This window comes from Papio anubis, chromosome 6 (genome assembly GCF_008728515.1).
Source record: "Papio anubis isolate 15944 chromosome 6, Panubis1.0, whole genome shotgun sequence".
NCBI classification, from domain to species: Eukaryota; Metazoa; Chordata; class Mammalia; order Primates; family Cercopithecidae; genus Papio; species Papio anubis.
The window spans coordinates 111,736,283-111,761,863 of record NC_044981.1 but is presented as its reverse complement, the minus strand read 5'-3'; the positions used below and the strand labels follow the sequence as shown (position 1 = coordinate 111,761,863).

The following is a 25,581-nucleotide window of genomic DNA, read 5'->3' as shown; positions in this document are numbered from 1 at the left end:
GTCTCGCTCTGTCACCCAGGCTGGAGTGCAGTGGCCAGATCTCAGCTCACTGCAAGCTCCGCCTCCCAGGTTTACGCCATTCTCCTGCCTCGGCCTCCCGAGTAGCTGGGACTACAGGCGCCCGCCACCTCGCCCGGCTAGTTTTTTGTATTTTTTAGTAGAGACGGGGTTTCACCGTGCTAGCCAGGATGGTCTCGATCTCCTGACCTCTTGATCCGCCCGTCTCGGCCTCCCAAAGTGCTGGGATTACAGGCTTGAGCCACCGCGTCCGGCTGAGAGAGATTCTTTATAGAAGTTACATGGAGGGGGCAGAAGACTGGTGTCCAAAACCCTGACTCTATGTCAAGGTTGTGATGAGGAAGAATTGAGATCAAAGAGACTATTTTAGGATGTCCTCCTTCTGTCGATAGTTCTTAAAGTCCACATATCCTTTAAATGATTTATTTGACAGCTTAGGTTGAAAGTCCCTGGGAAGCCTGGCAGAGGAACTCGTCCTAAGACCAGGAGACCCAGGGTAGAGCCGCAGCCGGGGACAAGCAGAGGGCTCTTTGAGCGACATCTGTTTCCCCCTCTCCCTGAAGCCCAAAGCCACTTAGGGCCTGCAGTGATGGCAGGCTGCCAGCTTCAGAAGAAAATCTGCAGTTTTCCATTTGAGATTAGAGGATGACACTTAGACATTTGATCATCTTGCGTTAAACACTTTGAATATCTCATTACACACACACACACACACGGCACGTGCACGCACTTTCTCCCTTCTTCAAGGATGCATTAGCATTGGTTCTGGCGGTCTGTTCTTCAGCCCCATTAATCTGACTTTGTGGGTGTGTTTCATAACAACAGCGTCTCCATGCAAACTGCACAAAAGGAATCTTCAACCAACAGAAGTTGGAAATGAATACTTGGTTCGTGAGCATAATTTTACAAGTGATTTTTTTAAAGTCTAGAGATACCAGAAATTATTTGCGAGAGGGAAAATGTCTCAAGGTAAGTATATTTTAAAAGTATTCCTGTGTGTGTGAGACTGAATCCCCTGGTGGGGGTCTGGTGGTTTTAGAAATCAAACTATAGGGCTGGACGCAGTGGCTCATGCCTGTAATCCCAGCACTTTGGGAGGCCAAGGCAGGTGGATTGCTTGAGGCCAGGAGTTCAAGACCAGCCTGGCCAACATGGTGAAACCCCATCTCTACTAAAAATACAAAAATAGTGGCATATGCCTGTAGTCCCAGCTACTTGGGAGGCTGAGGCACGAGAATCGCCTGAACCTGGGAGGCAGAGGTTGCAGTGAGCCAAGATGGTACCACTGTACTTCAGCCTGGGCGACAGAGTGAGACTCTGTCCCAAGAAAAAAAGAAGAAGAAGAAGAAGTAGTACTTTTAAATACATGAATCCTTCTGAGCATTTTAAAATTTCCCCAGGAGATAGAATATATGAGATGATTTGATTCTGAAAGAGTAGAACCATTACAAACAATTTGTACATTCCCAAGCTTTAAGAAGGTGGATAAAATGGTAAAGTTTCCACTGCTGAGACCTACCAAAGAGCTTGTCATGCTGTAGGCCATGGAGAGGGCAGTGAGCTTGGACTCAGGCCTGTGCCTGGGAAGACTATCTTAGCTCTTGAAGTTTCCTTGGAATTTTTGCAAGGTTGGGGAGCTTAAGGCACTAAAGAAGCGAACCCTGAGTGGGGGAGATTTAAGGACAAGGCAACTGGGAAGTAAGTCAGGTGCCTGGGAATTGGGCAAGTGGCCCTGGTGTGGTCCTGAACAAGCGTCTCCTATTTCAGAATCTCGCTAAGGGCCAGCCCTGGGAGTGGAGCCCTTTACAGAAGTTTGGTTGGTCATTCAGAATTCAGATGGTCCCAGCAGGGGCATCAGCTCTTTGTGTACAACTGGAAGGGAGTTTGGCTTCTCCGCATATTGAGACATCTGTTTACTCTGGCCAGCCTCCTACTGGAAGATTGACACAGACAGTCCCATGCTGTGCAAAGGGAAGATGCTGTGTTTTGTTTCCTAATACCAGAGCAGCTTTCTTACGGTGAGGAATCACAAATGTCCCCACATCACTACCTGCTTAAGAAAGTGATTCTGGTCCTCTTTGATAGATCCTGAAGAATATGCTTTAGAGTTTCTCAAGACATTTTTGTTCTTCTGGTGGTATTGTTGTTTTTTTTTTTTTTTTTTAAAGAATGTTATGGATAAAGACCAAATGTTGGCTCATGCATCAAACAAGTAGATCAATTGTGAAGTACGGGTTGAAATGCTTGGGACCACAGGTGTTTTGGGTTTCAGATTTTTTTTGGATTTGGGAATATTTGCTTTACATAGTGAGATATTTGGGGGATGGGACCCAAGTCTAAACATGAAATTCATTTAGGTTTCCTATGTACCTCCTACATGTAGCCTGAAGGTAATTTTATACAATATTTTAAATTTCATGCAACAAACTTTTTAAGTACTTACATGTAGTGTTTCCCATATGTGGAGTTACCCACTTGGGAGTCATGTAGATGCTCAAAAAGTTATGGATTTGGGAGCATATTGGATTTTGGATTTTTGGATTAGGGATACTCAAGTGGTACTTGGGGTTATACCAATTTTGATCATGTTATGACAATTTTGTTAGTTAAGGAAGTTGTTAGCATAGAAAAGGTTTGACTACCTAACCTGATTGTGTGTGTATACACTATACACACACACACGTACATGAAAAAGTATGCTCAAGGGAGACTATTTTGGACACTTTTAATAAATTGATTACACTATAATAAATGCAGTAATGGGAGTTGCTAAAGATTATTTGGGGAAGTGAAACAAAATACAAGTACCTCCTATAATACAACTGTAGGCTAGACCATCTATAAGGTTCTAGAGCTCTCCTTGTGTGTTCTTTTCCAACAATTGTGCAGGTTGTTTGTATGTCTGGGCAGGGTTAGGTGGGTTTAGTAGAATCTATGTATTTTAAATTTCCAGTTCACCTCTTTAAAAGACGCCAAGTGTCTTCACTCATGAACATTTGTATCTGCAAATGATTCAAAAACAGGTTGATTTGATTATAATTGTTAAGCTCAATCTCTGAAAAACAATTAAGTTTTTTTTAAGGGAGTTGTATTTATACAATGCATTTGCTTAACATGTATTGTTTTCTCATAGCTGGTACAAAGGTATATTTCAAAGTACCATTAAATGAGATGAAATTGGTGATTTTGTTTGTTGCTTTTCCATTACCTTTTTACGTCTTCACAACCAAAATATAACTGTCCTTAAAACTGGTGAAATCTGAATGTACCAATGTCAGTTTCTGTTGTTATACTATAGGTATGCAAGGTGTTATTGTTGGGGGAAACTGAGTGAAGGGTACAGGAGGGTCCTTTGTATGTTTTTGGTTTTGTTTCATTTTTGCAGTTTCTTAGAGATTTATACTTATTTCAAAATAAAAAGTGCAAACAACAAAAATTAACTGTTCTCTAGAACTCTTACCTGAAGTGTCTGGTGCCTGGCAGGGATTCAGAAAAGACACTCGAATTCAACCTTAAGTGACTGCCAAGCATTAAGTCCTGTGAGGTTTCCCTCGTGCAACAGATACTGTCTTGTAGATGTTGGTGCTCCAGAAGTGCTTCTTGAGTGCCATTGTCCCCAAACTACCTTGCTAATGGGGAAGAGACACTTTACACTCTGAGGTCTCTACTTACTCAGGTCATACCCTTTGCCCTACCTATATGGCCAGGTAGGTGGCCAAGCCCTGGGTTCCCCCAAATATTAGGAACAGTGACAATGAGAACAAGTGATGTTCTGTGAGCCCTTAGTGTGTGTCTGGCTCAGTCAGGCCATAGGCCTATGAAATCACTGAAGCCTCAGAATACCCCACGAGGCCATGAAAATTAAGCCATTTTAAACAGGGCAAGTTTAAACAATAATTCAGTGGTGTCTCTACTTTCAAAATAGTTTATTAGGGATCTCAATGAAGGCCATGGATCCTCTTAGCTAAACAAATAAACTAAATTTCTTTTGAATTACAATGTCAACAAAAGAAAACTTTGAAATTGTCTGATCGTCCTTCCCTTCTGAGGATAAAGACTGGCAATTATCCATGGCCCCTGCTATTTTTGCTAACTCCTGCTATGTTTAGCATCGATAGAGCCAAATTTTAGATCACTGGTTTCGGTAAATAGCTCATAGTGAGACTAATGTTTACTCAGCAGACAGTGGGTTCCTATTGCTTCAAATTGGTTTTGCGCCGGGGAAGATGGAGAGGGACATATGGAAGGACCCAATATTACAGTGAATCGGAGTGAACCTGCCAGAGAGAAGCCTCCTGTATGTCTCAGCTACAGGGAGAGAAGGAGGCCAGGAGACCCTGCCAGGCCGACCAGCCTCCCTTAGCCCCTTACTGCTACAAAGCAGCAGTGTCCACCATTGATCTGGAAGATGCACAGTGAGGCATGCAGAAGCCTCATTCTGGAGCAGCCACAGACTGAGGAAGTCACTGATTCCCAAAATGCGTCCCCAGGACCAGCAGCTTCAACCATCTGGGAACTTGCTAGAAATCCTCGGGCCCCACTCCAGCCCCACCAAATCAGAGACCTGGGGCTAGGACCCAGCAGTCTATGTCTTACCAGGCCTCCAGGGGACTCCCAGGCTAGCTAAGGTGTGAGAACCCCTGGGCTAGAGAACCTGGGGCGATCCCGTTTCCAGGCTTCAGAGTCTATGAAAGGAAAGAGTTTGGTTAAACATATTTACCTAGGGCCCCCCCCTTCACCCCCAAATCACATATTCCAGATTCTCTAATTCTATACATCTGTGATATAAACACACATATCTGACAGTATTGAATAGTGATTAAGCTCTGAAATCTAACTGCCTGGGTTCAAATTCTGGGGCCTCCACTGCCTAGCATTGCACACCCAAGCAATCTGCTGAGCTTGCTATGCTTTGAGCTCTTCATCCATAAAGTGGAGATGGTAGCACATCTGTCCTAGGAGAGGGTTGTGAGGAATTAGTCTAATACAGGCAAAACAGCACCAGTCACTTAGAAAGTACTCACATATTAGCTAGGGTTAGGGTTTGCGTACTTCACTCTCTCTAAAGAATTGGGAAACTTTGAAGATGGGGGTTATAGCTTGTACAGCTTTATTTGTCATATTTGGGCTATATATTTAAAATGCTCTTAAACACTTGCTAAAGAAATAAGAAATCACTGGTGTTAAAATTTTATGTTTAGGCTGGGCACGGTGGCTTATGCCTATAATCCCAGCACTTTGGGAGGCTGAGGTGGGTGGATCACTTGAGGTCAGGAGTTTGAGACCAGCCTGGCCAATGTGACAAAACCTCGACTCTGCTAAAAATACAAAAATTAGCCAGGTGTGGTGGCAGGCACCAATAATCCCAGCAACTTGGGAGGCTGAAGCAGGAGAATCACTTGAACCCAGGAGACAGAGTTTGCAGTAAGCCACGATCACGCCACTGTACTCCAGCTTGAGTGACAGAGTGAGATTCTATCTCAAAAAGAAAAACAAAAAACTATTTATAGGAAGGCCCTACATTGGGTTGTATCTGTAGATGACCTGGAAGCTGAATTTGTAAAGAATAAGCGGTAATTCTTTAGGAAGGCATTGAATGTTCCTACAAATCTAGTGATGGGGATGTATGTGAGACCTGTGACTGTTTCCATGCTGTAACTTAAAAAAAAAAAGAAGAAAATTCGTTTCGACTTACCTGTATTTGGAACTCTTTAAGCCTTTGGAAGCTTGTCTATCCATCATAGGAAGGAAATTAATATGAATGGGTGCCTTTTAGGGGCCACGCATGCACCATGATGAATGTTCACCAAGTCTTACATCATTTAAATCAAAAGGTAATTCTGTCAAATGAGGCGGTTCCCCTGATTTTAAAGAGACCAAGATCGACTGAAGTTAAAATCTATGATCATACAATAAGTCACAGGTCCGAGATTGGAAACTTGTATCCCACTCCATAATTCACCCTTTAGTATCACTAGTTGAGCTGTTATACTTTTGAAATATAAAACTAAATTTTCAACAAACGAGACATGAACATCTTTTGCCACTTCAAAACACAACTGGACAACACAGCTGTTGTTAAAGTTATGTTGTAGGCTGGGCGCGGTGGCTCATGCCTATAATCCCAGCACTTTGGGAGGCTGAGACAGGCGGATCACGAGGTCAGGAGTTCACGACCAGCCTGGACAGCATGGTGAAACCCTGTCTCTACTAAAAATACAAAAATTAGCTGGGCGTGGTGGCACATGCCTGTTATCACAGCTACTCAGTAGGCTGAGGCAGGAGAATCACTTGAACCCCAGTGACAGAGGTTGCAGTGAGCCAAGATTGTGCCACTGCACTCCAGCCAGGGTGATAGAGCAAGACTCCGTCTCAAAAAAAAGAGTTCTGAAGTGTGGGGTGTGTTATAAAGGATATTGGGAACCTGTCACCATCAACAGTACTTCTCATTTTGTTTTGGAGTGTCTGTGTGTGTGTGTGTGTGTGTGTGTGTGTGTGTACTTATATATATGGTATCTGGTACCCAAATTGTACCCTCTAACAGTTATTTAAATCACCTAGTGTAATGCTTTAACATGTAGTTATGTTTTGTTCTGTCATCATAAATAAAAAACAGAAGCACAAGCTGATGGGGAAATAATAGCCCCAAAGACAACCATCAATAACAAAGATACTTTCTAAATCAATCTAGAACCTGGCAGTCTCCATAATGGGTGAACTTCCGACGTGTTCCTTGCTGCCTCAGGGCTGTTCTGAACGCTGAAGTCCTCCCGCTCTGTAGCTGATGACCTGCTGTGTTCCCTCCTTACGAGGAAGCAGCCACTTCCTCCCGTGGACTAGTAGCCTGGCACTTCTGCATCTGTAATGGCACAGCTGAGTGGTACCAGTGCTTCTAATTTTGTACCTGTGAAAATCAAAACACCTCAGCAAGGCCTGCGTTTTCATCTCCATCATTCTCCCTTTATCTGCCTAGGCCTTCAGATGAAAAAATGGCCAAGGTACTTGGAGAGATACGAGATGCCAGGGAGGCAGGGGAGCCAGACCCAGGTTTTAGTCTCATAATAAAGAAAATCATGAAGTCCCTTCCCACTTCTCTCCTTTCCTGACTCCTTCCTGTCAGTTTATCAAAATGAAAGCAGATTAGGATACACAGATTGCCTACCAGGGGTTCTTAGATTCTGATTTGCTTAATACTTAAAATATAATTTTATTCAGTCCATTAGAAAAGCTCTTGTCTGGCCGGGTATGGTGGCCTGTAATCCCAGCACTTTGGGAGACTGAGGCAGGCAGATCACTTGAGCTCAGGAGTTCGAGACCAGCCTGGCCAACATGGTGAAGCGCCATCTCTACTAAAAATACAAAAATTAGCCAGGCGTGGTGGCACGTGCCTGTAATCCCAGCTACTCATGAGACTGAGGCAGGAGAATCACTTGAATCCAGGAGGTGGAGGTTACAGTGAGCCAAGACTGTGCCACGGCACTCTTGCCTGGACGACAGAGAAAGACTCCATCTGAAAAAAAATAAAAACTTTTTTCTACTTGAAAAGCTACTTCCTACAGTATTAAAAAAAAAATCAGTCTAGAATATATTCTGCTTTTTTGTTCAATTGTACCTTAATTTGGAAGTATGGAACATTCTTGTGTCACACTAGTGTCTCTCTACCCTGGCAACACATAGGAATCACAAGAAAAAATACTCTGGTCTTGCCCTCCAGTGAATATGCTGTTTTAAAATAGTGTCTGATTGCTGTTTAGCACCTTGATTTTTGAAAACTTGCAGAATTTCTTGTGGCATTTTTACATAGTTGAATGTACTTGGTGCCTTTGAATTTGCTTATATATTATTATCACTGACAATGGAACTAATTTTAAGTCTTTTCAGTTTGACATAGTAGAGCCTTTCACTCTGGTGAAGATCAGGACTTACAAAAAGATTCGAAGTGCAAATAATAGACAATTGCAAATAATAGCTTTCTGTTGGCGCTGAGTTTCAGTGTTGACAGTATCTTCGATGGTTGATGGTCCGACCGACTGACCTGTTAGCATGGTGAAAATGAATCTTAGTTGGTTCTTTGGGGTGAGGGGGAGATGTTTGGCTGGTGCTGTCCTCTGAGGGCAGGGAATTGTCAGCACAGACGCACTCGTCATTAGCCTTGGGCTTCAGACATAAACCTTCCTCTGGTCTCCTTCCAATGGAGTTTGGCAGCATTTCACATGGGTCTCAAGGGCCCCTCTTGTCCCTTCTGAACAAGCCCCCTCTGAACTCAGAGACAAAAGTGACTTTTCCTACAACACACCTCATCCTGGACCCCGGCGTGATTCCGCCTAGTTCTATTCATAATCCCTTATTTCTCCTTTGGAGAGTCTAATCCTTGAAGTCTCTCATCCTTGACCCCCTCAAAGCGTTTTTCATTGGGATGATGGACTAGGGGAAGGCTGAGGCGGGTGGAGTCAGGGGCTGCAGGCAGCCTTGAGCTCTCCATGGAGCACTGGTTCTCAACCTTACATCACCCAAAGAGTCCAGGTACCTTTGCCCATTCCTGGGCCCTGTCCCTGAACATTCTGATGTGCTCTTGGGCAGGGCCCAGCAATGTGGTTGCTTGTTGAAAATCTTGCTGATGATGATTATTAGCGAGCTTGGACTGCCATAACAATAACACAGACTGGTGGCTTAAATGACAGACATTTATTTTCTCATAGTCCTGGTGGCTGTAAGTCCAAGATCAAGGTGCTAGTGGGATTCTTGTCCGGTGAGGCCTTTCTTCCTGGCTTACAGACAGCTGCCTTCTGGCTGTATTCTCACATGGGCTTTTGCATAGAGAGAGAGCGCAAGATCTCTAGTATTTCTTCCTCTTCCTGTAGGGACACCAGTCCTATTGGACTAGGGCCCCACCCTTATGACCTCATTTAACTCCACCTCCTTAAAGGACTTGTCTCCAAATACAGTCGCTTCGGGGGTTAGGGCTTCAACCATCAACATATGTATTTGGGCAGGGGGACACAATTCAGTCCATTGCAGTAATTTAGGAGGTGTTAGGTAACACCTGGAGAAATAATGGTTTAGGGTGTATACTAACAATCACCAGTTTTTTGGTTTACAATACCATTATGATAATTGATATATTAAAATATCTAAATAGACTAAAATCTCTAAGTGTCAGCAGAAGAATGAAATGTAAGGCATATTTCAAAGATATGCCATCAGAACACTCATTTTTATAAGCTATAAATGGTTTATCTCATCTTCAGGGGAACTTTTAAAAAATAAAATCCTGGGATGGGATTTATCCATGCACAAGAATTCCCTGTTCTCTGACACTTTGTCATGGGGTTTCCAGAGAAACATGAAAAGCGGTGGGGACCGCCTGTCCCACTCAGCCCTTGCCCCTCTCCAGCCCATGCACAGAGTCTCCTGAGCCCAGTCACCCCGCCTGCCAGGGGGTGTACTGGAAACAAGCATGTGGCCTCATAAACGAAGCAAGTTACTAGACTTGCTCCATCCACCTCTAGTCTGGAGTAGCCTTTTCCCTGGGGGAAGCTTTTAGCTTCTGCTTTTTCTTCCACATGAGGATTAGGGGAAAATGGTTGGTTTTGTTTTTCTGTCCCCCTCACCCACTCCCTCCTCCTCATGCTCCTGAGGGAAGATATCACATATCAGAGGCAATTCTTCTTCAGAAAGACTTAGGTATGTCTACAAATCCTCTTGGAGGCCTCGGTGTATTAAAAGTTTTATCTCTGGGGTTCAGAAAGAAAGAAACACTGGGATGGCATGCAGGGTAGGGCTTCCCCTTTCTAGGAAAAATGCTGCTGATGAACTCATGCCTCTAGGTGCCATCTTAAATGATCAATGTCAAAATGCACAAACGCTCTTCCAAGTTATTCCTCTTTGTTCCTTGCCCGTAAATCCAGTTTTATAGTCATTGTTTATTTTGATGGGACTTGAATCTCCAATTCTAAGTCTTCACTCCTGTCCTATTATTTTCTGAAAAGGTCCAACAAAACAAGTGGTTTCTGAGATTAGGATGTGTTACGTAAATGTTGGCATTTATACTAGATCTTGTCTTATTTTTCAGAAGAGCTCGTAAACAAATCCTCACTTCAATACTTCCATAAGGGTGAGTAGATGGTAGCAACCCCTGAGTCTCTCCAGTGAGCCCAGTGTGTCATTCTTTGGGGGCTGTGGTTTGTCTTGATGTTCCATCAAGTTTTCCATTTCAAAAACTATGATAGGCGTGGTGCAGTGGCTCATGCCTGTAATCCCAGCAATTTGGGAGGCCGAGGTGGGAGAATCACTTGAGCTCGGGCGTTTGAGACCAGCTGGGCCACATAGGGAGACCCCATCTCCACATATAATTTAAAAAATTAGCCAGGCATGGTGGTGCATACCTGTGGTCCCAACTACCCAGAAGGCTTAGGCAGGAGAATCACCTGAGCCTGGGAGGTTGAGGCTGCAGTAAGCTGTAATCATGCTACTTTGCTCTAGCCAGGGCAACAGGGCAAGACTCTGTCTCAAAAAAAAAAACAACAAAAAAACAGGAACTATGACACCAGTTATCTGTTTAGTTTGGCAGCATTAATTACTTCTTCTATCTTAATTCCTTCGTAGAAATCTTGACCAAATTCTAATGTTTTATTTAAATGGAGGTTTGCACAAGAACTGATAGGATAAGATACTTTGAATATAAAGAGACCAAAAAAATGAAAATAAGAGTTAATTCAGATAAATGGCAAAGACAATTTACATTTCCTGACCTGTGATTAATTTTTCCCCACTCCTCCACTGTAAACCTTCCCTCCGCTCACCAAATTTTTCCATGATGGGAAGATTGGTCTTCTAGTGCATGTTTCATTTTCTTTTTTTCTTTTAAGATGGAGTCTTGCTCTGTCACCCAGGCTGGAGTACAGTGGCACAATCTCGGCTCACTGCAGCCTCTGCCTTCTGGGTTCAAGCAATTCTCCTGTCTCAGCCTCCTGAGTAGCTGGGATTACAGGTGCATGCCACCATGCCTGGCTAATTTTTGTATTTTTAGCAGAGACAGGGTTTTGCCACGTTGGCCAGGCTGGTCTCGAATTCCTGACCTCAGATGATCCACCTGCCTCAGCCTGCCAAAGTGCTGGGATTACAGGCATGAGCCACTGTGCCCGGCCTATGTTTCATTTTCATATGGCTTACACATGGGAGGAATAAATTGTTCTTGTCAGATCATATAGTCTGGTAATTTCTAGGACTAGTAACCTAATATACAGTGCAGTGTCCGGATATGCCCATGTGTATAATCTAGAGTCATGCACCTCAAGGGCCAGGCAGATCATATAAAGGAGTGGCGGAGGACAGGTGTAATACGAAAGGGGATGTGGGGACTGGGCACACTGGGAAGTGCACAGCCAGGGTGATGTGAGCAAGCTTAGCTCTACCCACTACTGCTGTGCAAGAGCATTAGACTAGTGTTAACCCATGTTTATCCCTTTTTAATTTTTTGGCACCCCAACCCGAAGCCCCCCAAAAATCTGTTTTTTTAATGCAGAGTATCCTGATTATTTAAACTTACGTCATCAATACAAAGAAATTAAACCCCGTGTTGACCAAACAACAGGTCCACAGGTCACACTCTGTCTAACCAGCCTCAGCTCCACCAGGCCTCACCAGCCCTGTGGGTACAGGTGAAGTCACTTTAAAAGATCTGACTTGGCCAGCTCAGCTGTCACTTCACACAGACATAAAGACAGGACCTCCCAGGCAGCACCTCCTGGCTCCCCTTTCCTCTGCCTGACCTGTCACTGCCCTTCCACCCGCACTGCACTGATCCTTCCAGGGACCCCTGCCCCGGGATATTCAGCATTCCCAAGCTCCCTGTAGGAATTCTCCTAGTGGGCCACCCAAACCTCTGCCCCCAGGCTGCTAAGAAATCCCTGTTCTTTTCTTTATGGGAAAAGGATTCCTCTCCTCTTGTGTTTCCTTCTGTTAGACAGAAGGATCTCACAGCCAAGTTGCCTGGCATATTACAGTTGTTAATTCTCTTGGTTTTGGTTTTGGTTTTTCGGCCACCCAGTCTCTTTGTCAGGTCATTCGCAGGTCATTCGCAGGCTGTCCAAATGGCTAGGTGAGGCCAGTCTGATTACCTGCCACATACTAAATCAGAAACCAGTACTTCCTCTCACCAGAAGAATGGCCCTCTGCTTATTCTACTTGCCCTACCAGACTTCCTTCCCCTCATCTCTCCCAGGGTCACCAAGGCTTCTGTGGCCATCAGACCTCAGCCCCAGCCCCACCTTCCTTCCCCACATAGAATCTGTGCCATATGCCTGAAAATATCCGAATCCTAGTTTTAGATACTGTTAGAATACTTTTTCTAGGATCCCTCTTAGACAGGCCCCTTGTAAATCAGTCAGTCATTCCGTAAAAATAAGTAAATGGGTTAGGGGATAGCTACAAAGACCCTTCTAGTCTCACTCACCCAGTCTCTATGGAGGCTCATCCAGGACATCTCACTGGAGTGAATTTGTTCTAATAATCATAATTGTATATAAACTTAAAGTATAAGAGTTCCTTGAATAATTCAGAACTAACTGTATATTATAGGAGCATAATTTTTGCAGGTGTACAGTTAGCTCAATTGCTGTGCTACTGCTTTGTCAGGGATATATTAAGGCAGGTGCTTGTTTGGGATGCAACCACAAATGATGACAATACCCCTGTGGTAAAATGAGCTGTTTCATAATCTACTCTATAACCTGGTTCCAGAATGCAATTTTGCAGAAAGTGGAGATGATGTCAGTGAATAGGTAAAAAGCACGACCTGGATGCTAGACATTGGCTTACTGCCAGATGATGTCATCGAAAAATTTTGCAGAGAGTTTTTTTATTGATCATGGTTAACACATCTATCACAAATTCTGCCACAGAAGGAATTACAGGGCTGGGCGCAGTGGCTCATGCCTGTAATCCTAGCACTTTGGGAGGCTGAGGCAGGCGGATCACAAGGTCAGGAGATGGAGACCATCCTGGCTAACACGGTGAAACCCTGTCTCTACTAAAAATACAAAAAATTAGCCAGGCATGATGGCACATGCCTATAGTCCCAGCTACTCGGGAGGCTGAGGCAGGAGAATCACTGGAACCCGGTAGGTGGAGGTTTCAGTGAGCCAAGATTGCATCACTGTACTCCAGCCTGGGAGACAGAGCGAGACTCCGTCTCAAAAAAAAAAAATGGAATTACAGGGAATCAAAAGCAGTTTCCCTGTACAAAGGCCACATGCTCCTGGTTTTGCATTGGCCTGTGGTTGTCTGACCATAATGGTGGGACCATGTTTTACAATCCTAAAGTTATTTGATAGCCTCAAGAGAGACAGTCTATGGAGTTAAAAAGTGGATTGGTGGGACCCTCACCCCAAATCATGGAACCTTAGATTCTTAGATTTGGAAAGTCTTCTTAACTGTCAGAGACTCCAGAGTTCTCGTTTTACTAATCCAGAAGGAATCTGGATCACAGAGAGGTTAGTAACTTGCCCAAGATGATAAAATTGTCTGGGGGAGCTGAGATTCTACACATCTCAACTTCAGATCTTCTGTCCTTTCCACACATCATTTCATGAGCCGTAGGTGATGGTTTAGATTGAACAAAATAAATTTGGCTTTGGGGATGGTGTTTTTTGTTGTTGTTTGTTTGTTTTTGAGATAGTTTTGTTCTGTTGCCCAGCCTGGACTACAGTGGTACAATCACAGCTCACTTCAGTCTCAACCTCTCGGGCTCAAGTGATCCTCCCACCTCAGCCTTCCATGTAGCTGGGACCACAGGCACATGCCACCACGCCCAGCTAATTTTTAATTTTTTCGTAGAGACGGGGTCTTACTCTGTTGCCCAGGCTGGTGGGGATGCTTTTTATTATTAAATTACTAGGCTGATAACCAATAGTCATTATGAAAACGTAATTCCGCAAAACTCTTAGAGCAGCTTAATTCATTAGGTTTACCATTTTGTTATGCCCTAATTTGTACAGACTCTTAAACAGATATCTTATGTCTGATCTGTACTGGCAACCAGGCAGTTGTCCCTGGTTCTGGGTCCCCCAGGAAAGGTGTCCAGCTAATCCTGGGAAGTGCTCAAGGCTCAAATGCACATGGTCAGTTCTTAAGGCCCCTGGAAGTAGCAAGACAAACAGTGGCCTGACCACTGCCCTCAGCCGTCAGTCTGTCCTTTTGTGACCCCCTCTTTTGGGGGTCCTTTGATGTTCATTTTAATCTGATAATACCCAGATGGAAATGCTGGGCAGGGAAGTTTACATTGTGATTTACTGGAACCACACCTTTTAAGGACCTAGTCGAAGCTATTAGGCAAGAACAGAGTCATAGTTACCGCCCAAGCAGCTCTGCCCACTGTCTGGAGGAGAAAGAAAAGGTGAGACTAGAGAAGACTGAGATATGCAGGTGAAGGGATGGGATTACCCCAGAGTGGAGAAGGAAAGTAGTACCTACTTTAATAAAGGAGCATTGTTGGAGTAAACATAGTTATTAATTGTGGTATGTAACAGTATATTTGCAAACACGATTGCCCAGAAAAAAAAATCTAAGTTGGGTGTTCACTGTGGGTATAATGCCAGGTACACCAGCAGTCTATGCCAGTGGGAAGTACAGCAGCCTGGATGGTCTTTTCTCTTTGGCTGGTTTCCCCTGGTTGACCTCTTCTCAGCCTTCAGATGTCAGTCCACACATCCCTTCCTCAGGGAAGCCTTCCCAGACCATCCCAAACTAGGCCTGGTCCCCTTTACACATTTCCATAGTGCCTGTGCCTTCCCAGCCCAGTGTGCACATCACACAGCCATCAGTCACCTGTTCGAATGATCCTTCAGTGTGTCTGCCTGGCCAAACTCTGTGCCTTTTGAGGACACAGCGATGTTGATGTACCTAAAAGTCTGACTTGGGAGGAGTGGGGAGAACATTTATTTCCCTGAGGATGTTCTCCAAAAATGATATCTTTCTTAACATGTTTAATAGTAAGGTGGCATGAGGACTTAAAATTCTGAAGCCACTTTGGTAGAAGCAGTAGGAAAGCATGTTTTTGACATATAAGGAGAAGGTGATCAGAGGGTGGTGACAGCGGTAAGTCCGCTCTACCCCATGCGCCCCACAGCCACAAGGGGCAGCTCTCCCCTTTGACCTCTCTGCACCGCTCCCCCATCACTGAACCCTGCCTTCAGGAATCCCTTAGGGTAGTTATTCCATCAGTAGTTGAACAAAGATGCAAATACATATGGGAAACTGATAGGACAGCTCAAATAATTAAGGAACTACAAAATGGAGGTGAGGTGTGATTTCTCCTGTGTTTTCCTATAGTGGTCTTTAAAGCACTCCAGGGTATGATCGATTATTTGTGTAGGGTTGGGATGTCTGGTAACTAACAGTGTCTAAACAGAGACCGGACACACTTGGTGAGATGTTGTAAGTGGTAATTGAAACACCGGATTAGAAAGCCCCAGAGTATCTTTCCAATGTTGACATGCTGTTATCATAGGATTGTTTTTAGTCCATACAGCTCCCCCTAGAAAATAAGTGTCATAAAGGCAGGGGTGTTTGTCTGTTTTGTTCATTGTTGTGTCTTTAGTGCCCAAGGCAGTGCCTGGCACATAGTAGCTGCTCAATAAATATTGAGTAAATGAATATATCAGCAGATATCAAATTCACAATATTTTTCTGGTATAGAATAGACTCTAATTAAGTGTTTATTTCATTGACCTGGATCAAGCAGGCCATAAGTCAAAACGGGGCTAAAATTTGGCATTGTATCACCGAGTAAAAAGCTCAGGCCAATATTCTGACCGCATATGAAGTCAAACTGCTATCAGCATTTTAGACCAATGATTCTGGAGTTAGGGTGACATTGCATCAGCCAGGGACCTGGCAAGAAACTGAATTGGCTCAGCTGGTTCAAATGAAGGGTGTATGTGAAGCAAAGAGTGACAACAGTGGGAAGCCTTAGCCACTGCTTTTGGGACAATCTATAGGGATCCCTGAGGGACCGGGGACAACATAGAGTTAAGGGAGCCCAAGAAAGGCTGGAACCATGGAAGACCTACCCCAAATCAATGAGGGAGTAGAGGAAATGCCCCTATTTCCCTCCCTTCCTGCTTCAAACTATTGCTGCCTCTAGCCAAACCTATCTGGAAGGCAGCCAGCCAGGGAGCGGAGTGTGCAGACCTTCAGACAAAGCAAGACTGGGAAAGACTGGGCTGGGGGTGTGGCAGGAACAAGACCTGCCATGTAAATTCATTCTGTTCTTCTTATATTTTAACCATACAAATAATACATATTCATTAAAGAAAATGTAGAGATCAAACCAGCAGTCTTCATGTTTTAGCTTTTTCCTCCTCCTTTTTCTCTTCTTTCATTTACTGGTAAAGGATTCAGTAATGTTTATTTAGAATAAACAGAAATAAATTTGGTTACACTTGTTTCTTGACCTAATTCCGATTCAACCTGCAGTGGAACAGAGAGCTCTCTTTCCTTTCCTTTGTTGTGTTAACATAAACAAGTTACTTCATGTACCTCTGTGGGAACTGGGAATTAGGCAAGTGTTTAGACTCTCAAAAACTTTCAGCAAGTTTGGCTGTCAGCTTGGATACCAAGTCATTAAATATAAGATGAAAGATGAGTCCGACTGGGCTTATTCTCTAAGACTGGAAAGTGAACCATAAGTGAAGGCAGCCTCATGTAGCTTGATTTTACTGTCAACATAGAGTTGCTATCCACTTTTAATTTTAATTGAAGGACAGTTTGAAACTAAGGGGAAAGAGAATTTAGGAAAAGAGTGCAAATGCTTATGTACACAATTGTTGGTAGTTTACATCGGCAGTGTGGGACGCTGCTTCACAGCACTTATCATACTTGTCATTTTTTGTTGGAGGCTTAAAGCCCATGTCCATTCACTGTGCCCAGCATGAGGCCTGACGTTCAGTAGGTCTGGTACATAAGGGTGAGTAAGTGGTGATTGCCAGTTCAAGTGGAGAGAAGGTGTGAAGGAAGAAAGATCAGCAGGATGTTGCCGTGTGCCTGGAAGTTCTGAAAGCTAAAGGTCAGAACTTTATGGCAACAGAGGGTATTCAAGGCCATTGTAACACCAATCAATATACTCAGGTCAGTGAACTCCATTGCCTTCTTTAGTTGAAAAAAAAATCCTGGAAAGCAGTAAGTCATCTCAACTCATTGAGAGAGAAGTGAGTTCTGCTTTCCTGGAGTGGAATCTATATTTGGCCTTTACAAGTATCTCCGTCAATGGGATTGTTTCCATGACTTGGTGCAGGAGACCAAGTGAATATGAGCACAAACCACCCCCCTTCAGTTCTAGAAAGCATATAGGCTACCCTGAGATAAATCATTTGCTCACAGGTCTTACATCTTAGAGGTTAAGCTGTCAACTATTATGACATTGAACGTAGCCTTAGGAGTGGGGGAAGAAGACCGATTGTGATGACTCCAAGGATGGTCATTGCTGGAGGTTGGGCAGGGGTGGGGGGAGTCTGAACCAGTTCAGAGATTGATTCCTGTTTGCTCCCAGAAGCTTGTCTGTGTATCCCCTGCAAGCTATATTCCCTCCTCTGCTGCTCTTGAGAATTACCTCTCGCAACCTACCACCCCTGGGTCTATGGGAAGGGGTAGGGGGCAGTTGGCCAGATTGAGCTGAGCCCTCCCCTTCATTCCATTGCAGCTGTGGGTTTGTGTCCAGAAAAGAGGAGGAAAGGCTAGCAACTGGAGTTTGCCTCTCTCCTCTGCCAGGATGAGAAATTCCTTTGCAAGCCTCCATAAAGGTGATGTAAGTCTCAATGGCTGTTACTCTGAAACTATAAGATAATCTTGTTTTAATTGGTATTTTGGAAAATACATTCTGCTGTAAGATTTCACAGAACATCCAAGCCTTTTCTTCCAGTGCATTTTTTAGAGTGTTTCAAAAGTATAGATTGTGTTGAATGCCTTTACTTATGAATGGATTAGATGTGTATTATCTCCTGGAGAAAAATGTGTCTGGAAGCCGACTGCATTCTTCCACGGATAATTAGTTCATTGTGCTGAGCACAGCGAGTCCTCCGATGGTGTCCTTAGAGATGGGACTGATAGATTATCGAAAGCAAGAGGCTCTTTGCAACATATTTGCTTGCTTGATATCTAAAAATTGTTCAAAAATAACTAAGACTTGGTTGTATTGTCTCTGGGAAAGAAAAACCAAGTATCCTAATCAAAGAACTGAGTGACAAATTGAGCTAACGATTGTCACAGAAGCAGAAAAATGATCCCAGGGAGGAATGCTTGAAACAGCAAGATTTTAGAGTCTGGAACGTGTGCCCTTCAAGGCCATCTCAGTTCATGTCATGGCCGACTGTTGAAAGGACGATGGAGACGTTAAATCATAACTTGATTGCAAGGGAAAGGCAGGCCATGCAAAACAGTGTGGTGAGTAATAGGCTTTATTTGTTCATTTGTTTTCTAAAATTCTTAGGACCATGCCTCCTTACTGACATTTAGTGCAGTAGGGGCTGAGAAACTACCTTTTCAGTTGGATGGCTGAAGTCCTGGTAACTATTTAGTATTTCTAGTTTGGTTTCTATTGTTAGATTCACTACTCCAGGACTAATGAAAAATGGCTTCACTTAATTTCTTCTATACTTGTGTGCTTTTGTCTGCTTTAGACCTGTGTCTTTTGCTGACAGATTTTTTTTTTTTTTGAGACACAGTCTCACTCTCACCCAGGCTAGAGTACAGTGGTGCCATCTCAGCTCACTGCAACCTCCACCTTCCAGGTTCAAGCAATTCTCATGCCTCAGCCTCCCAAGTAGCTGGGACTACAGGCATGCACCACCATGTCCAGCTAATTTTTTGTGTTTTTAGTAGAGACTGTTGGCCAGGCTGGTCTCGAACTCCTGGCCCCAAATGATCCACCCACCTCAGCCTCCCAAAGGGGTAGAAGTACAGGCATGAGCCACCACACCTGGCCTGCTGACAGGTATTTTTTTAATTTGTGAAAACAAACTCACTTGTGAGTAAAATTATTTCACTTTGAAAAAAGGCCTTTAGAAATCGTTTTAAGAAAAAGGGGTTAGCTTTTTTTGTTGTTTGAAAAAGTCTGTAATTTCGTTTGTATAACAATAGCAAAGTAGAATTTGTAGTTGGTGATATTTTCTGGGTTTAGAGTAGACAGTCTGGAAGAATGTGTATAGATTTTTGATAAATAACAACAGCTGCAATGCAGAATGGTGTTAGTACGTTAGCTCTTATTCACAGGGGAAGGTCAGTGTGTTTTCCTAAGGGGCTTCAGTACGGATGTGTGACATCTTTTGGCATGCAATTGACTTTAATGTTTATCACTTTTTTTTTTTTTTTTTTTTTGAGATGAAATCTTGCTTTGTGGCCCAGGCTGGAGTGCAGTGGTGCAATCTGGGCTCACTGCAACCTCTGCCTCCCGAGTTCAAGCGATTCTCCTGCCTCGGTCTCCCAAGTAACTGGGATTACAGGCGTGCACCACCACGCCCAGCTAATTTTTTTGTATTTTTAGTAGAGACTGGGTTTTGCCATGTAGACTGGTCTCGAACTCCAGACCTCAGGTGATCCGTCTGCCTTGGCCTCCCAAAGTGCTGGGATTACAGGCGTGAGCCACCATGCCCAGCCCCTCACATTTATGCTGTGATGTGTTTATAGAAAATGTGATTGCATGCCTTATTCTTTCAAAGAAAAAACTTCTAATAGCCTAAAAATACATTAAGAGTCTTTTGTCAATGGCCTGTGCTTCCAAAAATGGTTGGTTTTACCATTTTCCCTGAAAAATGTGCCACAATGGCAAGATCTTAAATTACAAGCAGGCCACACCTCCTCCAGGGCTTAAATTGTTACGCTTCTTGTGTAAAATAGTATTTTTGTTTTCAAATACCCCTTCTCACTTCTAGCGCCTTTGCATATGAAAGTCTAAGATTATTTTCTAAACCTGCCTTATCCAATGTTGATTATATGAAGCAAAATATTTCCTTGAACCTAAAAATGTCTGCATGCCTTTGCCAGTCCGTCTTCCTGTCTCTGGGCCGCCCTTTCCTCCTTCCTTGCCCAGCTTTTTGAGCTGTTGCCTGGCTGCACAGTTCAGCGAAATGCCTCAACTAGCTCAGGCCTTGCCGAGTCCCTAGATGTGTGTGTTGTCTGTGCTTCCTGCCCTCATCCCCACCCCAGCCCTCCTAGACAGCGCCATTGTGGTCTCATTCCCAGAAAACCTGGATAGTTCCTTGGAAGGATGATGAAGCTAATTCACACTACTGTGGCAGTGACTCCATCGCCCTTCCCAGGGGAGATTAGGGTTTTAACTGACAACTTTTACCTTAAACCAAAAAGATTTGGAATTCCAGGCCCTATGGCAGACTTCTGGGAAGGGATTTTTTTTGTTTGTTTGTTTGAGACAGGCTCTTGCTCTGTTGCCCAGGCTGGAGTGCAGTGGTGCGATCCTAGCTCACTGCAGCCTCAAACTCCTGGGCTCAAGCCATCCTCCTACCTCATCCTCCCACCTCATCCTCCCAAGTAACTGGTACTATGGACATACACCACCCTGCCCAGCTAAGTTTTGTATTTATGTATTGATTGATTTTTTTTAAGACAGACTCTTACTCTGTTGCCCAGGCTGGAGTGCAGTGGCGCAGTCTTGGCTTACTGCAGCCTCTGCCTCCCAGGTTCAAATGATTCCCCTGCCTCAGCCTCCCAAGTAGCTGGAACTACAGACATGTGCTACCACACCTGGCTAATTTTTGTATTTTTTTTTAGTACATTCTGAGTTTTACCATGTTGGGTAGGCTGGTCTTGAACTCCTGACCTCAAGTAATCCGCCCGCCTCAGCCTCAGCCTCCCAAAGTGCTGGGATTATAGGCATGAGCCACCATGCCTGGCCTAAATTTTGTCTTTTTTGTAGAGATGGATTCTCATTAAGTTGCTCACTCTGGTTTCGAACTCCTGGCCTCAAGTGATCCTTCCTTCCATCTCAGCCTCCCAAAGTGCTGGAATTACAGATGTGACCCCCCAACACCCAGCCTGGGAAGGGATTTTTTTTATGTGGCGGGGACTTTCTGGTCTTCCTCTAATTAGGCCACAAGGCCACCTGCACCTCCTTGATGGCTGGTTTGTGTTCTGGTTGCTATAGTTACATCCTGTGGGTGCTGCTCTTCTGTGCCTTGATTCTCTACTGCAGGTGGGGACACTGGGAATGGAATGCGAACTTCCTGGTTGTGTAACCCATGCTTGCAGGGAGTAAACAAAGCTGCTTTCCAGCAAGGTTATCTTTATCACCTAACAAGGCACGCATGTGCATTTTATCTGTGGCCACTCTATCATTTAAAAAGAAATTTGGGGCTAGGCACAGTGGCTCACACCTGTAATCCCAGCACTTTGGGAGGCCAAGGTGGGCAGATCACCTGAGGTCAGGAGTTCGAGACCCACCTCGCCAATATGGGGAAACCCTGTCTCTACTAAAAATACAAAAAAATTAGCTGGGCGTGGTGGTGCATGCCTGTAGTTCCAGCTACTCAGGAGGCTGAGGTGGGAGGATCACTTGAACCTGGGAGGCAGTGGTTGCAGTGGGCTGAGATAGTGACGCTGCACCCCAGGTTGGGTGACAGAGGGAGATTCTGTCTTGAAAAAAATAAATTAATTAAAAAATTAAATTTTGCTGAGCAAAAATAATCTTTTCACCCAGTGTTAGTATTGGCAAATAAATTATACAGCAAAAAGTAGCAAGGATACCAGCATCTGTGCCTTTTGTGTGTCTTAAGATTGTTCATTTTCCCTGCGTGAACAAAAGTCTAGTGGCAAACCAGCAGCACACCTCCAAGAATCGTTAACAGTTCAGTGTGTCCAGTGTGTGGAATATGTGGTGGGGAGCACTGGAACGCAGAACCACTGCAGAGCCGAATGGGGAGAAACCAGGGTCTTAAGAAAATCCTGAAGTGTAGAAGGCCCCTCTGCTCTCAGGTGTGAAAGAACCTGGACTGTTGCTCAATAAATGGAGGCGTTTCTTCCCTTTTCTTTTCTTTTTTTTTTTTGAGACAGTCTCACTGTCACCCAGGCTGGAGTGCAGAGGCGTGATCTCAGCTCACTACAACTTCCACCTACCTGGTTCAAGTGATTCTCCTACTTCAGCCTCCCGAGTAGCTGGGAATACAGGTGTGCACCACCACGTCTGGCTAATTTTTGTATTTTTAGTAGAGACGGGGTTTCATCATGTTGGTCAGGCTAGTCTCAAACTCCTGACCTCATGATCTGCCTGCCTTGGCCTCCTGCCTGGCCCTTCTTCCCTTTTCTTTTCCTTCCTGCTAGTATGTGAATGTATTATCCCTCCCCAGGCCTCATGCGCTATCCATTGGTTAATTTATTCAAGCAAATGCTTGGTACTAGGATAAATATAAAGGCAAAAAAAAAAAAAGTGTGTGTGTGTGTGTGTGTGTGTGTGTGTGTGTGTGTATCCCCTGCTCTGAAAAAGCTTATTATTTAAAAAATGAAATTCAACATTCTTTAACTCTTTGATATTTGTAGATGCAGCATAGGTGGTTTCACTTATTTGCCAGTTATAAGAGGTCTTTACTTATACAAGTTGATGATTTTGCTAAAGCAGAAACCATGGATGAACTAATGACTGTCCTGTAGGACCGAATATGGCCCCCGCTGTCACTTTAAAGCTGTCCTTCAGGACTGTCACTTTTCTGGTGGGTAAGCTTAGTAAACTGCCTACCATCCACACACAGAGCAACTTTGCTGTTTTTGTTTATGTGTAACATACATGGCATCTCTCAGAAATAGCATTTTAGAAACATGTTTCTTGGCAAAAAGTAAAAAAAAAAAAAAATCCAAGTACAATGTAATTTTATTGGAAGTTAAATGTAGCTGTGTTGTGATCTGAGGCTATACACAATGGATGAGTCATTAGGAAGCCAAGAGCCTCTGTGTATTTTATCCCGTCTAAGAGTTTAGATCTTCATATCTGCCTTAAGAATATCAAATCTACGGTATAGGAAGGTTCCCTGCCCCCAACAGCTACCATGCAGGGTAGGAGAGAGACCCTTAGAAAACAATTAAATACGAGACCACATGATCCTTACTCTAAGTGTAATAAACAGCTGTTAAACTAGTGGAAAGAGCGGTGGGTTAGAGTGGTTGTAGCAGATGGAGTGGGAGCTTGATCTGAGCTGGCTCTTCATTGAGCAGAAAGGAAGAGCCCAGCTTAGGCACTGGTATGGGAGACAGACATGATTTGGGAGGCCGAAGGGGTTGCTGTGGAGGCCAGAATAGAGGATGAAGAGTCTCCACAGCCCAGGGAGGACCCTTCCTCTCACACTGCCTTCTCAGCATCCTGGAGTTACTAATTTCTATCAAACCGGTGAATTTTGTGGGTGAGAAATTCCAACAAGTTGTCTTCCGAACTATTTCCTTTAAAAAGCATTTATTTAAATAGCCATGTGTATGTTCAGCCTGATTTGAAAGGAAATCAGCATTAAAACAAATTATCCTATTATGTTGTTAGTTTAAAATCACTTAATAGGCATGATAGAAATAGCTATATTAAGGATGATCTGCTAATGGTGTTTTCCATAACCACAAATGAATGCTTTAAATGGAACTTCTATTTAAAGGATTTTAATCCTTTGATATAGTTCAGTTTTAGATGTCTATGCAAGGACATAATCCATATTTTGAATTGTAGTTCCACAGTGCAGTGGTATCAGTTTTCTTTTTTTTTCTTTTTTTTTTTTTTTTTTGATGGAGTCTTGCTCTGTTACCCAGGCTGGAGTGCAGTGGCCGGATCTCGGCTCGCTCACTGCAAGCTCCGCCTCCCGGGTTCACGTCATTCTCCTGCCTCAGCCTCCCTAGTAGCCGGGACTACAGGCGCCGGGCAGCTCGCCTGGCAGCTCGCCTGGCTAGTTTTTTGTATTTTTTAGTAGAGACAGGGTTTCACGGTGTTAGCCAGGATGGTCTCGATCTCCTGACCTCGTGATCCGCCCGTCTCGGCCTCCCAAAGTGCTGGGATTACAGGCTTGAGCCACCGCGCCGGGCCGGTATCAGTTTTCAATAGCATTTTTGTACTTCTGGAGACCTTCATTTAAAGAACTCAAGATCTTTGTCAAATATACGCCTTCTGAATCTTTCTGTAAAAATAGATACAGCATTTTCAGAAGGACCGGTGGTCTTAGAGAAATCAAAAACCCAAAATAATTAGAAGGTCTCACTAAAGTATTGTAGGAATACTAGATCATTCTGTCTTTACTACTTAGTATTTATGAATATAAAATCACAGAACTTAACTGTTCTCCAAAGAAATGCGTGTGCATATCAATTTTAGGTATTTGTCTTCAGATAGGTTTTTTAAATGTCAGCCTTAAATGTTTTCTCCTTAAACTTTGTTCACCTAAAGTTCTTTTAAGTGTCTTGTTAACAGAAGCTAATTACCCAAACTATTTCCCACTGGTTGTTATTCACCACCCCACCCCCACCCCAACCTGCATTTAAAAACTTCAGTTTAAAGATGTGTCCGTTTACTTTGAAAGTTAAACATAGGTCCCTTTACTTTGAAACAAGCCCATGCTTCAGGAAGTGAACTTAAAAATATCAGAGTTCCAAAGATCTTGCTTATTTTCTAGAGTTTAATGAGAACCGTGGCCAGAGCCAGGAAGGTGAAGCCCAGCAGCTTTGGGCGAGTGTGGGTTGTATTTGATGTTCACAAAAGAATGGAAGTGGTAGGGTGTTGCTCAGTGAAGTGTGCATTTTCAAGTTACCCACAGTGGTGTCTATTGTCCTGTTTCTCAATTGAATGATGTCATGTTTCATTTAAGGCTCTTAGTGATGCTGAAGTCTGTGGTCTGCACACTAGGGGGAAAAAGGCAGTGAGAAAGTTGCAAATCAGGTTTTTGCAAAGCCTTTGTGTGTTGGGTTTGGGAGATAAAAGCTGACTCATGCAATATTTCTACGGAAGGCGCTGCACAGACTAGCAAAGGCTGTTTCTTTTACCTGACTGAGGTCACCACATCAGCTGAAGGCAGACGATGTGCTGAAGCCTGAGTGGAGCAGAGGTAGGTGCTAATGTGAGTGTCCCCGAAGAAAGGATGCCGGCACAAACGCTCCTTCCCTCTGGGAGCAGCCAGAGAGGTCCACCGAGGTGAGAAAGGGTGGCAGGGGGGGCTTTCTTCACAAGTGTGCGGGGACGGAAGCTTGGCTGGATCAAGGAAAACTCTTCTGTTACAAATGCGATAGCCTGAAGTCTAGAAGATGATTTTTTCTCCCCCTCCCGTCTGAACTGCAGCCTGTCTCAAATAGGTTTTGTCTTAGTTTCATTTGATTTTGCTTTTTCCTTAAAGTGAGGTTGAAATATCTAGAGAGCTGATGTTTCTGACTCTGGGGAGAACTCTGAAATCCTCAGTGGTCACACGCCAAATGCCCAGCATTTTAATATGCTTTCTTTTAGAGGTTCATATGCAGTCAAAGTTGGAGGAACCAAATAAATGTTTGCAAATGTATGCTTAGCAACTGCAGTGATGAAATTTAGTCTGAGTCTAGTGGCAACCA

At 43.8% G+C, this 25,581-nt stretch overlaps 1 protein-coding gene across 5 annotated transcripts in view; it reads left to right on the top strand.

The window, feature by feature from the left end:
- Window positions 1-25,581, top strand: part of PLEKHG1 (pleckstrin homology and RhoGEF domain containing G1) — a 211,590-nt gene that overhangs the window by 65,804 nt on the left and 120,205 nt on the right. The window contains exon 3 of one of the 5 annotated variants that reach the window (XM_031667353.1): window positions 24,992-25,088. The exons of the other annotated variants lie outside the window; for them this stretch is intronic. The gene's annotated coding sequence lies outside the window, so the exon portion shown is untranslated. The remainder of the gene's footprint in view (window positions 1-24,991; window positions 25,089-25,581) is intronic. 5 annotated transcript variants of the gene reach the window in all.